The sequence below is a fragment of the Callithrix jacchus genome, chromosome 17, assembly GCF_049354715.1.
Source record: "Callithrix jacchus isolate 240 chromosome 17, calJac240_pri, whole genome shotgun sequence".
Taxonomy (NCBI): domain Eukaryota; kingdom Metazoa; phylum Chordata; class Mammalia; order Primates; family Cebidae; genus Callithrix; species Callithrix jacchus.
In genome coordinates, this window is record NC_133518.1 from 63,891,612 (window position 1) to 63,904,951 (window position 13,340).

A 13,340-nucleotide genomic window follows, 5' to 3' on the forward strand; every position below is an offset into this window, starting at 1 on the left:
TGCTTTATCCCATTGATCCTTATAACAACCCTGTGAGAGAGGTTAGTTACAATTCCTCCCTCCCAAGTCCCACCTTTTTTTTGGCAGATGTGGAAGCTGAGACACAGAGACATTACTTTACTCAAGGTAACAGGTTAGTAAGGGGCAGTGCTGAGATTTGGAACCAGGCAGTTTAATGAGAAAGTCATATTGAAACTGAAATATATACTGCGTGCCATAGAAAGCAGTCTTTAAAACTCCGAGTTCCTTTTTCCACTCCATTTTATTGCCAGTGGTTAATAAAACAATAACCATACTCCTTGCTCTATATTAGAGATGTATCCCCTAGAAAACCATCTGCAATTTAATTTTTATAGATCAAATTTGATTTTACATGTGTAAGGGGATTTACAAGTAAAAGAAATCCTTTAACGTGGCCTACCAGAACATCAAACTTATTTCTTCATTTTTTTTGTGTTTTGTAAATGCTGGTGGGTATACCTTGTATATTCCCAGGGCCTTATAGAACTAGAGAAGCCTTTTTGCAGAGAAATAACTATCTGTCAGAGTAGAATTTGAACGTGGTAATGGCAAGTGAAAAAAATCAATTTTTAGCAGCATTCTAAAAGTGGTACAAAAATTGATGAAGAATTGAGGAGGAAAGCAAAGGAAGCAAACGGACTCAAAGTTGAGTGATGAGCCTCTGCTGGTGGCGTGGGGAGGCTTGTTATGATGTCAGAAGAGGGCAGCATGTGGCAGAGCCCTGAAATATAAACAGTTAATGCAAAGGAGAAACGATAAATGCAGGCATAACATTTGGATTATGAATGTCCAGACAAGCTTATGATCGAGATAACAGCCAATGGTCCATGATGGGAAAGAGGGTTTAAGATGCTACTGTTTAGAAACCGTGGGAGTAAAGCCCTAGAAAGCCTGATCAGATGCATTTAAGTCAGTTACAGAAATTCAAATGAATAGTTCAGATCTTTAAGTCAGGGGTCAGCAAACTGTTTTTAAATATAACCGTCTCTTGGCCGGGCATGGTGGCTCAAGCCTGTAATCCCAGCACTTTGGGAGGCCGAGGCAGGTGGATCACAAGGTCAAGAGATCGAGACCATCCTGGTCAACATGGTGAAACCCTGTCTCTACTAAAAATACAAAAAATTGGCTGGGCATGGTGGCACGTGCCTGTAATCCCAGCTACTCAGGAGGCCGAGGCAGGAGAATTGCCTGAACCCAGGAGGCGGAGGTTGTGGTGAGCCGAGATCACGCCATTGCACTCCAGCCTGGGAAACAAGAGTGAAACTCTGTCTCAAAAGAAAAAAACAAAAAAACAAAAAAACAAAAAACTGTCTCTTTTTAAAAACATGTTTGAAATTTTAGAAAATATTTTTGAGACCTTGTGTAGTAGCTCACACTTGTAGTCCCAGCAGTTTGGGAGAAGGAGATGGGAGGGTCTTTTGAAACCAGCCTGGGCAACATGGCAAGACCCCAACTCTACAAAAACTTTTTAAAAATTAGCTGATGGCCGGGCGTGGTGGCTCACGCCTATAATCCCAGCACTTTGGGAGACCAAGGTAGGTGGATCACGAGGTCAAGAGATCAAGACCATCCTGGTCAACAAGGTGAAACCCCATCTCTACTAAAAATACAAAAAATTAGCCGGGCATGGTGGCACATGCCTGTAATCCCAGCTACTCGGGACGCTGAGGCAGGAGAATTGCTTGAACCCAGGAGGTGGAGGTTGCAGTGAGCCAAGATCGTGCCATTGCACTCCAGTCTGGGTAACAACAGTGAAACTCCATCTCAAAATAAATAAATAAATAAAAATTAGCTGACAGTGATGGTGCGGGCCTGTGGTCCCAGCTACTCAGCTACTCGGGAGGCTGAAGCAGGAGGATCACTTGAGCCCAGGAGGTTGAGGCTGCAGTGAGCCAATTTCATGCTACTGCCACTCCAGCCTGGGCAACAGAGCAAGACCCTGTCTCAGAAGAAAGATGATATTTGTTGGTTTCTGCACCTTGAGATCCCAGTCTTTATTACTTAACTCTGCCATCATAGTGCAAAAGTAGCCATGGAAAATAGAAGCAAACAAGTGTGGTTATGTTCCCGCAAATGTTTACTGATAAAAGCAGGTGAAGGGCCACGTGTGGCCCACAGGCCATGGTTTGCCAATGTCTGCTCTACGTGGCTCATCCAGTGGCCAAGGATGCCACTTCAGGCTGCTCTGTGATCCCGTCCCACACTTATCGCCCACCAGTAGACACACCCAGCTTCCAGCCACACTACCTCATGCTGACTGGCGAGCCCCACGTCTCCATTTTTCTAAGGATTCATCTCCTTCTCCGTCAGCTGGACCCCAAGAGTCTGATGAAATGTCATTTCCTCTTTGAAGCCTCCCCTAAGCCTCATTTTACAGTCTAGGCAGTTATTCATTCTTCCTCCCCAACCCCATGTTCTCACAGTGCTTTGCACAAAGCTCCATGAACTGCAAACTTATTATATTATACAGGTAGTATGATTCTTCACACACCAGTGAGTCTCCCTGGCTTGATTATAAACTCCTAAAAGGGGTGCATCATATCTTTCTCACCTTGTAGCCCCCGAACTTAGCATGAAGCCTTGCTCAGTGATGTTAGATTGATCAAGTGGTTAAATGTGACTGGTTTTAAGGACAGTCGAACCCAGCTTCTCCCTGGCTTTACTTTCTGCAAAGTTGTCAGAGGCAAAACAATCCTGGGTGTGTATTCAAATCGCAGTCATTTATTTATCTCCTAGGGGCCCAGAACAAGTTATTCAACTTCTTTGAGGTTGTGTTTTCTACCTGGATAAGAGGAACATTGGTATTGACTAACAGCCCAGGCGTGACATGTGAACTGATGCTTTTAATCCTGTTTAGACAGCAGAGTTTCTATAAGCTGCTTCCTCTTCACAGTTCCCTCCCCTGGAAGACATGAGATCTTTTAGGGCTTTTACCAGTGAAACAGGTTGAGCTGAGCAGGTGTCTTGGGTAATTGTGCATGGCGGCAGAAGCCCAGTTACGAGGGAGAAGCAAAGATGGACATGTGTTGGGTTTGGACCCTGCCTTTGCCAAACCTTGGCCAACAAAGAGGGGGGTCCAGGAATAGGGGAGACAATCGGGTTAGGAGGCCAAAAGGACAATGGAGACAAGAATGAGGCCAGAATTACAATTTGGGTGCTGTGAGGAAAGGACAACAGTTTACCCTGGATGCCCTAAGGTTTGGTTAGGTTTGTTCTCATGGGTCACTGGCCTCCTCGGAGACTAGGTGCCCCCACCCTGCGTAACAAAAACACCTTAGAAGGTACTGTGGCTGCCATGCCCTCAATCTAGTTCTTTTCTTTCTGAAAACCACTGGCCATTAATTCACACAGGGAGCCTCTTTGTATTGCTTTTTGAGGTTATGTTTATATATGCCCGTGCCCTTGAGTGGTGGGCGAAACATGTCTTTGATTTTGTTTGAGAATGCTTTTTAACGTTTATTTCACAGCATTTTTTCCTATGACAGTTTCATAAGTGTATTTGTAGAATAGAGCAATTGAATAATCTCTGAATTTAAGAGTCCCTAAGCACTCATTGACACCTTCTCATTTGGGGCATATTGAGCTTAAAAACAGCTTTTCATAAAGTCTCTAAATTCCAATTTATACTTTAGACATGAACGTCCCCATGGGTCGATTGGATGGAATGGATGTGCTTTGTACGGACACTTAGATACTTCTGTGGGAGAATTCTGTTGTTCTGTGTTTCCCTCATTTCCCCTTTACTGTTAAACTTAGATTAAAACAAACCTTTTGGACTAAAGGCACTTAACCTCAGTTAGAATCACCTTTGCTGGTGCACAAATTATATTGATGTGCTCATTGGTTCTACTGCTGGATTTTACTGGCTTAATAACAGGGAAATTCATATTGCAGGCTGCCCTCGTGTCGTTGGGAAATTACATAAAAATCATCATCAGGGCACTGAATGTCTTTCTAATTTTAGTTTATTTCTTCATTTGTTCCTGTGTTAGATCCCAGCCTGTTACTACGTTTCCAAGGTTCACTGTGATCATTTTGTTCTGCTCACCAGAGACTCCCGTTACCCCCACCTTCTCTTCTTACTCTTTACTCTGTGGCACACAAATCCCTAAAGAGCTCCCAAAAAGTAAGTGAAAGGCTGGAAACTCCCTACTTTTATATCTAAACATGTTTTAGAAGCTGGAAGATATAAATCTGCTGCCCCTTTCTAGTTGCCGAATACGATTGTGCCTGCATCTGTTTCGGAGATTTAAAAAATAAATTTGGTTTGGGTACCAGCAGCCCCGTATGTCAGTGCCACTGTGGAACTCAAAGCCCGTTAACGCTCAGACTGCAAAGGAAGTATTAAAATTCCTTCAGCTTTACTAACACATTTCTCCCTGCTGCCTGTCTCCTGGAGAGGGGACACTCAGTACATTCTCACCTTAGAAAAATGAGAAATTTCCATTACACAACAGAACAGCACAGCAGGAAGAACAAAGGGCTCTGAAGTTAGCCTGAGCTGGGTTCAAATGCAGCCCTCGCCTCTAGCTGTCTCAACTTGGGCCCGTGGCAAAATTTTGCCTCGCGTTGAATGAACCAATCCATTGCGTGGAGATGATCACAGTAACATTCTGGAATTGTTTCGTGGATTGGCCCTCATGAGGGTAATGCGTTTAGCACCATGCTAGGCACAGAGTAGGTGCTGAACAAGAGTGGTTCTCTCTGCTGCTGCTTCTGGTGGTGACACAGTTTGATGTCACTGTTACTTGCTGCCACAGCTGTGTTTTATTATAACTACAGCCTTGATTATACTTCAGGAGAAAAGTTAAAAGCAGAGGCTCTATTCATTTTGAATTGTTTAGAAACCACAGCATAGAAGCAAAGTTCCAAATATTATGTCACAGCCTTAAAAATAAAGCTTGCATGCATGGTTTCTAAAATAAATATCCACCTCTCTTGGCTACTTAAACTGGGAGGCAGGTGGCTCATTTGCCCAGAGATGCCGAGACATGTGTAATCAGAGAATGGGAGAGTATCCTAGTATCCTGGAACCCAACTCCATGGAGAAAACTGAACTGGGGTGTTCAAAAGGACGCCTGGCCTCCTTCCTGCCTCAGTCAGCTCAAGGTGAGGCCATCAGGGTCTTCCAGCAGTGCTGAGCCCAAGCTAAGTCACCACAGAGGCAGAGTTTCCCTCCCACTCCCTCCCAGCAGCTGCCTTTCTTTGCTCATATGGCACCTTCCATCTCTCCTCTGCCGTATTTGAGACTCTGTGGCCTGCCTTCCTCCAGATCCATCACGCACCTTCTCCCAACCAAATCCTGTCTACCCTGTGGTCTCCTCAGCAAGACTGCTTTTGCTGTTAGCCCCGTAGAGGAAAGCTGGGGAGGACATCTGTGGTGCTCTGGTGGTTCATGGTGACAAGGGGCTTTACCAACGGCAAGAGCTCCAAGACTTCAGGCTGTCCCGTGCAGCAGGGAGGACCAGGAACATATTCTGATTCACAGTTTCCTGAGACAGAGAGAGCAAGAGACCTGCCTAAGGTCACACAGCTGGTTTACTCCCATGGGTCTGAATTCTGATTCCCAGCATCATTTCTGCTACGCTTTGCTCTCTAAACAGTGAAGTTCTTGCATACATTTAAGGCCACACAGTTTTCAATATCTTCACCCGTATTTGCTCCCAAATAAAATATTTTGTCATGACCGGCTGGGCGTGGTGGCTCACACCTGTAATCCCAGCACTTTGGGAGGCTGAGCGGGGTGGATCACTTGAGGTCAGGAGTTTGAGACCAGCCTGGCCAACACAGTGAGACTCTCTCTCTCCTAAAAATAAAAAAATATAAAAGTTAGCTGGGCCTGGTAATGCACTTGTGTAATCCCAGCTACTCTGGAGACTGAGGCACGAGAATTGCATGAACCCAGGAGGCGGAGGCTGCAGTGAGCTGAGATCGACCCACTGCATTCCAGCGACACAGAAAGACCCTGTCTGAAAAAAAAAATCTCTAATTATATATGTGGTTTGATTTGATATATATATTAGTTTAATGCAGCAGTTTTCTAAGTATAAGCTGCATGCTGTGATATGAAATGTAATTTTAGGGAATGAACTTGGCATGAGGAAGTATCAAGTCATCTAATGATAAAGTTATTTCCTTTTCCATATTGATTGTCTGTTCATTGTCAATGAGAAAAATCTCAATTTGATGCCAGTACATCCTTAATTAATACTTCTAGAATCTCTGCTAATCTCTCTTTTTAACAGAGGACAGCAACAGTACCTAGGTGGGACTGAATTATATTTATTTCAGAGGTCTGCAAATTTTCTTAAATGGCCAGGCCTTACATATTTGGCATCTGCAGACCATTTGGTGTTTTTTGCACTGCTCAACTCTACATAGCTTCACAATTGAGCGTGGAGGGCTTCATTCCCCTAAAACTTTACAAGTGCAGGCAGTTGACCTGAAAACCCTGTTTATCTTTTACCCTACCTTTGTATTTATGGCAAATGACACTACTTTCCCCTCTACACTAGTAATACAAAAATTTCCTCTAAAGTTTATTTAAGAAAAAAATCAATTGAAATCCTAAATATATAGCGGCCTGTGAATATGTACAGAATTGTGAAGGCAGTACTTCGAAGGTCGGAAGTTTGAGAAACACTGGTTTTATATGTTCTTGTATCTTGGGATTAGAAGCAGAGTCTGCAGCTGTGGCCTCGGCCCTCTCAGAGCCTCCGAAGTGCCTCAGTTGCTGGTCAGATCCCACTGACACATCCTGCTTTGCTGTCCGCCCCTAACCCTTCCTCACATCCTGAACTGTGCACAACTCGAGGATGGGACAGGGGTCTTGCTTTTCTTGGACCCTCAAGGTTTAGACCTTTCCTAATAAAACAAAGGGCCAGTGAATGGGTGGATCTGTCACAGTAGATTTTAAGTGTCCAGAGGAGCTGATGGAGGGATCATGAGAGGCATGGGAGACTCACAAGTTGCACCATTTACCACCTTCCCAAAGAGTGGCAAGGACTTAACAGGCAGTCAGATTCACACCTCAGCCCACCTCTTGCTTAGCTCTGTGTGATCTTGAGCGGGTCACCTAACATCTGTGTGCACCTGGTTGCTTGTCTATAACATGAGAAGAGTAATATTACCTGCTTCATACAGCTCTGGTGAGAAGGAAATGAATTACTCTATGGCAGGGGCTAAAAGGAGTACTTAGCTAAGCGTTAGCTTCTGTTACTATTGCTGCCACAATGATACCCAGCCATCCTGGCTTCTTAAGAAGAGTGCATTCGTTCATCAGTGGTCCTTAGTGACTGGACAGGACAGCTAATGCTCCTTCCGGCCCAGTGGTCTGTTTACTCAAAACAAGAAGCATGTGTCCTTAGGGCTCACATCTACCCCTACAAGCAAGGTGATGGGTAGATGGGGTCAGAAGCACAGTTTCAGTTCTAAGCAGGTGATCCGATGTTGAATTCATGGCCCTTCATCAATTACAAAATCAACTTCAAAAGTCCAAATGTGTCAGCATGGGCAGAGAGCCCTGCACAGCTGTCCCAGCCTGCCCAACTCTGATCTCTTGTCACGCACCCCCAGTTGTGCCATGCGCTAGCCATCATTAGCCACTCGGTGTCCTCTCTTGTGACAGCATCCTCAGGGTGTGCGTGCTGTTCTCTCTGCCTGCAGTGCCTTTCCCTCCCACTCCTCCTTGAAGCCACCTTTTTTCTAAATGCATAGGCATGCACACATACACACGACACTTTTCTAACAGCAAGAAGTGTGTGTGGGTCACTCTCGCCTCTCCATTCTGTGACATGTTAGTGTTACCTCTATTGAGATGACTCTCAGAGTCAAACTTCCTTGCGGGGGTCCAGGAGATTTTGGTGTCTCTGTGTGTGTGTGTGTGTGTGTGTGTGTGTGTGTGTCTCTATGTGTTGAGAGAGAGAAAACCCATGGCACAGGATGTCCCTCGCAGGCTGGAGGTGCTTCAGGGAGAAGTGTGGAGTTTGGTTTTTGAGTCTTCAGTTGTGAGTCCAGTGCCTTGTACTTAATATATACTTCCGGAATGAATTAAAAGCAAAAAGTACTTAAGGACTGGAGATTCTGAATCAGGGACTTCTGTCTGATCTTTCCAAGAATTAAGAGGTTTGAACACGTGGACTTAAAGTGAAATACAAGCCCAAGAAAACTTTCGGTCTTATTGCTAGCATGAGACTGTTTTTACCTTTCCCGTTCCGCCTCCTTTCTCACTTTGCGGCATATGAATGATAGCCTGTTACCCTTTCGTGACATGACATCCCAATGCTGTTTGTTCCCTGGTGGATGTAAACAGTTGAAGCTCGTAGACAGGTCCTAACAGAGATTTACTTTCTCTCAAAACTATATACAGGCACACAGACATTTTATCAAATCGATCATTTGTTAAGGTGCACTATTATTTTATATACCGCTAAAAGGGAAAATGGCACCTATTAAACCAAGACACACTACAGATTTTAAAACAGGTAGCAATTTCAGAAACAGGGAGAGGAAGAGAGAGAGGGAAAAACCAGATATCAACCTTGTAAGAAAAAAGGAAGCGCCTTACATTCTAAGCTGGAAGTATTGTATGTTTTCATCTTGAGCTATTTTTTATTGTGCTTTAAATAGACACTGATAAAACCTCAGTACCCAAAGACAATCTCCAGCCCAGAGAGTTGGCTGAGTAAATATGCAAGTACTTCTAAAATAGCTGGCAGACAGCCCTTTGTTTGGAAACAAATGTCTCCCTAAAAATAGCAACCCGAAATTGTCCTGCAGTCCCTGTGTTCTGGAGCAATGAATGTGGCCCTTTAAGCACCTTCTCCCAGTGACAGCAATTCTCAGGAGGGTGGCTAAGTTACTAAATCGCTCAGTAATTCCTTACACAGAGTACAGTCTGGAATTTGCTCCTCCTGGGGTGGAATCAAGCACTTCAACCCTACCTCTTCTCTTTCTGCAACCACAAAATATTGACTTGTATGGTTAGGTTATTTCTTTCATCCTTCTCCCTTTACAGCTGGAAAACAAAGAGTTGAGCTTTGTTAATCTGTTGAACTAAATTAATGAAGACAGGCATCTTCTAGTTTGAGGAGCAGGCAAAGCAAACACCCCGTTTTCTCAAGAGAAGGAATGTTTTTGTCCCAGATACATACTTGATTGTTCCGATATTCATTGTACGAAGCGTAAAATACCTCCGTGATTAAAAAAAAATCCTGCTGGTTTCATTTTCAAAATGATTTTAGGACAAAAATCTTTTATTGATGTTGGAAAATGCAAATCCTCCATTTTTCTTTGCTTGTTGTTTTTTGGGGTGAAGGGGTTATAACATCAGTTTTGGTCTGACTTCTAAACAATATTTTGGTTTTGTAACATTGTTTAAATCTTAAAGCTAAGGAACTTCACTGGTGTTTCAAAATGGACCCATTCAGGAGCCAGTCATGATATAGCCCTTCCAAATGGCAAGATAAAAGATGATTCTAGTAAACTCTGTGGACTCAAGAGATTTAATGAGGACAGGAAGAGAATCAAGTGAAAGATAATGAGTGAGGAAGTCCCACTTTATGTCCTGAGAGTGCCCAGACAAAACACTTAAACAGATTTGAACTGAATGGAAACTTTCCTGTAATGCCCTTGGACTTTCACTCTCAGAAATCTGAAAACAGGAGGTCTCAGAAGGTACTCCTACCCCACTCTAATGGATGCAATGAGTGAGTTATTTCAGGGAGAAAGACATCAGGGCTTCCTCCTGTCTCTTGGGGCTGAACAAACTCTTGGAGATGGCCTTCCCTGCATACCTAAGAATAATAATGGTGCCCAGGTCTATAGAGTGCACAGCCCCATTTTGTTTTTAACAATTAGTGCTTTCTGGGTGACACTGTATTCCTTAAAAATAGAATCGCATCCATCAGATTGAAGTGTGGTGCTTTACTCCACCAGCATGGCTGACACTAAAAGGACTGCCTATAGCAAGTGTTGGTGAGGTGAGAAGCAACTGGCACTCTCATGCCTGGCTTGTGGAAGTATACGTCGAGCCAAAGTTTGGAACACTATTTGGCAGTATCTCCTAAAGCTAAACATACCAATTTGACTGAGTAGTTATATTCCTGGGAACACACTCAAAAGAAATGAGAGTATGGGTCCACCCAAAGACACATACAAGTATGTTCACAGCAGATTTATTGGTAATAGCCCAAACGTGGGGGGAAGAAAAACCCTCATATGTCTGTCAACAGTAGAATGTGTAAATAAATTGTGACATATTCAAATAATGGAATAGGCGTAGTAGTAAGAAAACTAACAGCATAGATGAACTCACATAATATTGAGTGAAAGAACTTAGAATAAGAGACAAGAAACAGGCTGTATTGTTCCATTTGTTTAAAGATGTAAAATGAGCAAAACTTGTCTATATGATAAAGCTGAGAATGGTGATCACCCTCAGAAAGGAGATACTGACTCGAAAGAGGCACATGGAATCCCCGTGGGGTGCTGGACATCCTAAACTTTGATCTGATCTGTACATAAGGAACTATTTGTATATTTTATACCTGAGTCAAAAAGAAAAAGATTAAAATGTGGAGTAGCGGAATGACCATTTCTTCCTGTGCATAGAGAAATTGTGTTATCACCAAGAAGAGTAATACCTCTCATTAGAAAAATCTTCCTTCCTGTTAATTCTTTAAAATTTCTTCAGGCAGTGTTTTAACATCTTGACACTTTGCCTTTTCCTCTGGATTGAGACCCTTTCCACTTCAGCTGAGAATGTGGAAGGAGCACCAGAAATGTACTGTGAGCCTCGATCTACTCCTAGTCCTGAGTGTGACTATCTGATACCTGAATTGCATTAACCCAGCTAACTAGCTTTTTCTTTTAGGGCTATGCAGTGCAAAGTAACAGTCCATGGACTTGTTTACAGCCTGTTCTGTTTGAAAAATTATTTTAACCATCAGATAATACACAGCTAAAAAAGATAATGTAAAAATTATTTCTAAATGTTCAATTATCAGTAATGGCAGTAAGTTTCTCTCAGAAATATAGTATTCAAAATGTGATTTATGGACTTATGTGGATTCTGGTTTAATAATTAGCTAATTATTTTTTCCATAACAAGGTGCTTTGGATTTTGATTGATTCATTAAAGGCAACTGGGACTTCAAATGAATAAGTTATCAAATTGAGACTGGCTTAGGGAAGTTGACACGAAGTTTTGGCTGGTAGAACAAATGACCTAGCATTAAAAAAAAGCCATCGGAGTAATTTCTTTGTGAGTTCTAAATTTATCAAAACTCCATCTTTATTTCCTTGTCCCCTCCCACCTTCCCCCCCCCTTTTTTTTTTGATACAGAGTCATGCTCTGTCACCGAGGCTAGAGTGTAGTGGTGCAATCTTGGCTCACTACAACCTCTGCCTCCTGGGTTCAAGCAATTCTCGTGCCTTACCCATCCAAGTAGCTGGGATTACAGACATTCACAACCATGGCCCACTAATTTTTGTATTTGTAGTAGAGATAGGGTTTTGCCGTGTTGGCCAGGCTGGTCTCAAACTTCTGGCCTCAAGTGATCCACCCACCTTGGCCTCCCAAAATGTTGGGATTATAGGTCTGAGCCACTGTGCCCAGCCTCCTTGTCCTTTTTATTTTTATTTTTTAAAAGTGTTTAATATATACTAATGGCAGAAAAGAAAGCAGTAAAAATGGCAAATTCTTCCCTAATGCCAATTTGCAGAGTATGAGCAATTCAGCATTTGAAATTTAGACATAAAAACATACAACTTTTGTGATTCATGAGATGGTATTTTAACGAACTGATTTAGAATATGTAGTATCGCTTTTAAAGTGTCCAGACTAATGGAGTTGGTTATCTCTGCAAAAGCAAAGATTAGCAAACCTTCACCCTTTTTATAAGGATATATTTATCTCTTGACGCTGTCTTCAATGAATACAATGAGGCTTATAAAAGTACTGTGAAAAAAATGACAGCCCAACAGTAAAAAGACAAATAGCTCAATTTTAAAACGGCCGGTGAATTTGAGTAGATATTCCACCAAAGAAAATATACAAATAACTAACACATGAAAAGGTGCTCAACATCTGTAGTCATCATGGAAACGCAAGTCAAAACTGTGATGAGATACCACTTCACACCCATTAGGGTGGCTGTAATAAAAAAAGACGAGCAGTAACTAATGTTAGAAAGATGGACAGAAATTTGGACACTCACACAGTGCTAGTGGGATCATAAATGGTACTTTGCCACTATGTAAAACAGTTTGGCAGTTCCTCAAGAACTTAAACAGAGAGTCATTATAGGACCCATTCATTTTACTCCTAACTATATACCCGAGAGAAATAAAAACCTGTGTCCACACAGAAACTTGACAGAAATACTCATAGCAGCGTTATTCATAAAGGCAGAAAGTTGAAACACCCAAATATCCATTAATTGATGAATAGACAAATGAAATGTGACATATCGATACCATAGAATACTTTTCATCCATAAAAAGGAATGAGATATTGATATATGGTTCAACATGGATGACCCTTGCAAATATTATGCTAACTGAAAGAAGCCAGACACAAAAGGCCCCATAGTCTATGAGTTCATCTATATGAAATGTCCAAAAAGGACAAATCTATAAGAACACAAAATAAATTAGGAGTTGCCAGAAGTTGTCGAGGAATGGGGCATGGGGAGGGCTGCTAATGAGTTCCTTTTGGGGGGTGATAAATATTCTGGACTTAAATAGTGGTGACTGTTTCACAGTTTTTGAATATATTAAAAACTATTGAAGAACGCTTTTTAAAAGGGTGAATTTATTTGAGTTGCATCACAATTTTAAAAACCAGATGATTTAAAAATGTTAGCTTGATTGATGTAAGGGAAAATATAAAAATTAACCTTGGAGTCAGATTCGTATTCTAGGTTGTGTATGTGCTAGATGAGGGCTTTTACTTGGTAAAAATAGTTTCTGGTAATCAGAACTCAAAGGGGACAAGATCAGTGACAAGATACTTAGTGTCCACAAGAGGAAAACAGCCTTGTTATTCAGAAGAATCGCAGGTTTTCTAGATACTGATGTTCGAGATGAATGTTTCCCATAGGTCTTTATATAGTGAGTACTGGGAGGCGTCATTTAGGATGTCCTTGACATTTTTTGTTTCTCTTCCTCAGGACACCCCTCCAGGTACTTATAAATCTCATCTGTATTCCAAATTGAAATAAAAAGGCATAGGAAAGCAAGGTAATCCTTATGACCTAAGACCCCCCCCACCCCGAAATAACGACGGGCGTGAAATCGATAGAGTACAATAAAGATGG

At 42.2% G+C, this 13,340-nt stretch overlaps 1 protein-coding gene across 9 annotated transcripts in view; it reads left to right on the forward strand.

Moving 5' to 3' along the window:
- RARB (retinoic acid receptor beta) overlaps nt 1–13,340 on the forward strand; it is a 782,655-nt gene that overhangs the window by 684,460 nt on the left and 84,855 nt on the right. The window lies entirely within an intron of this gene.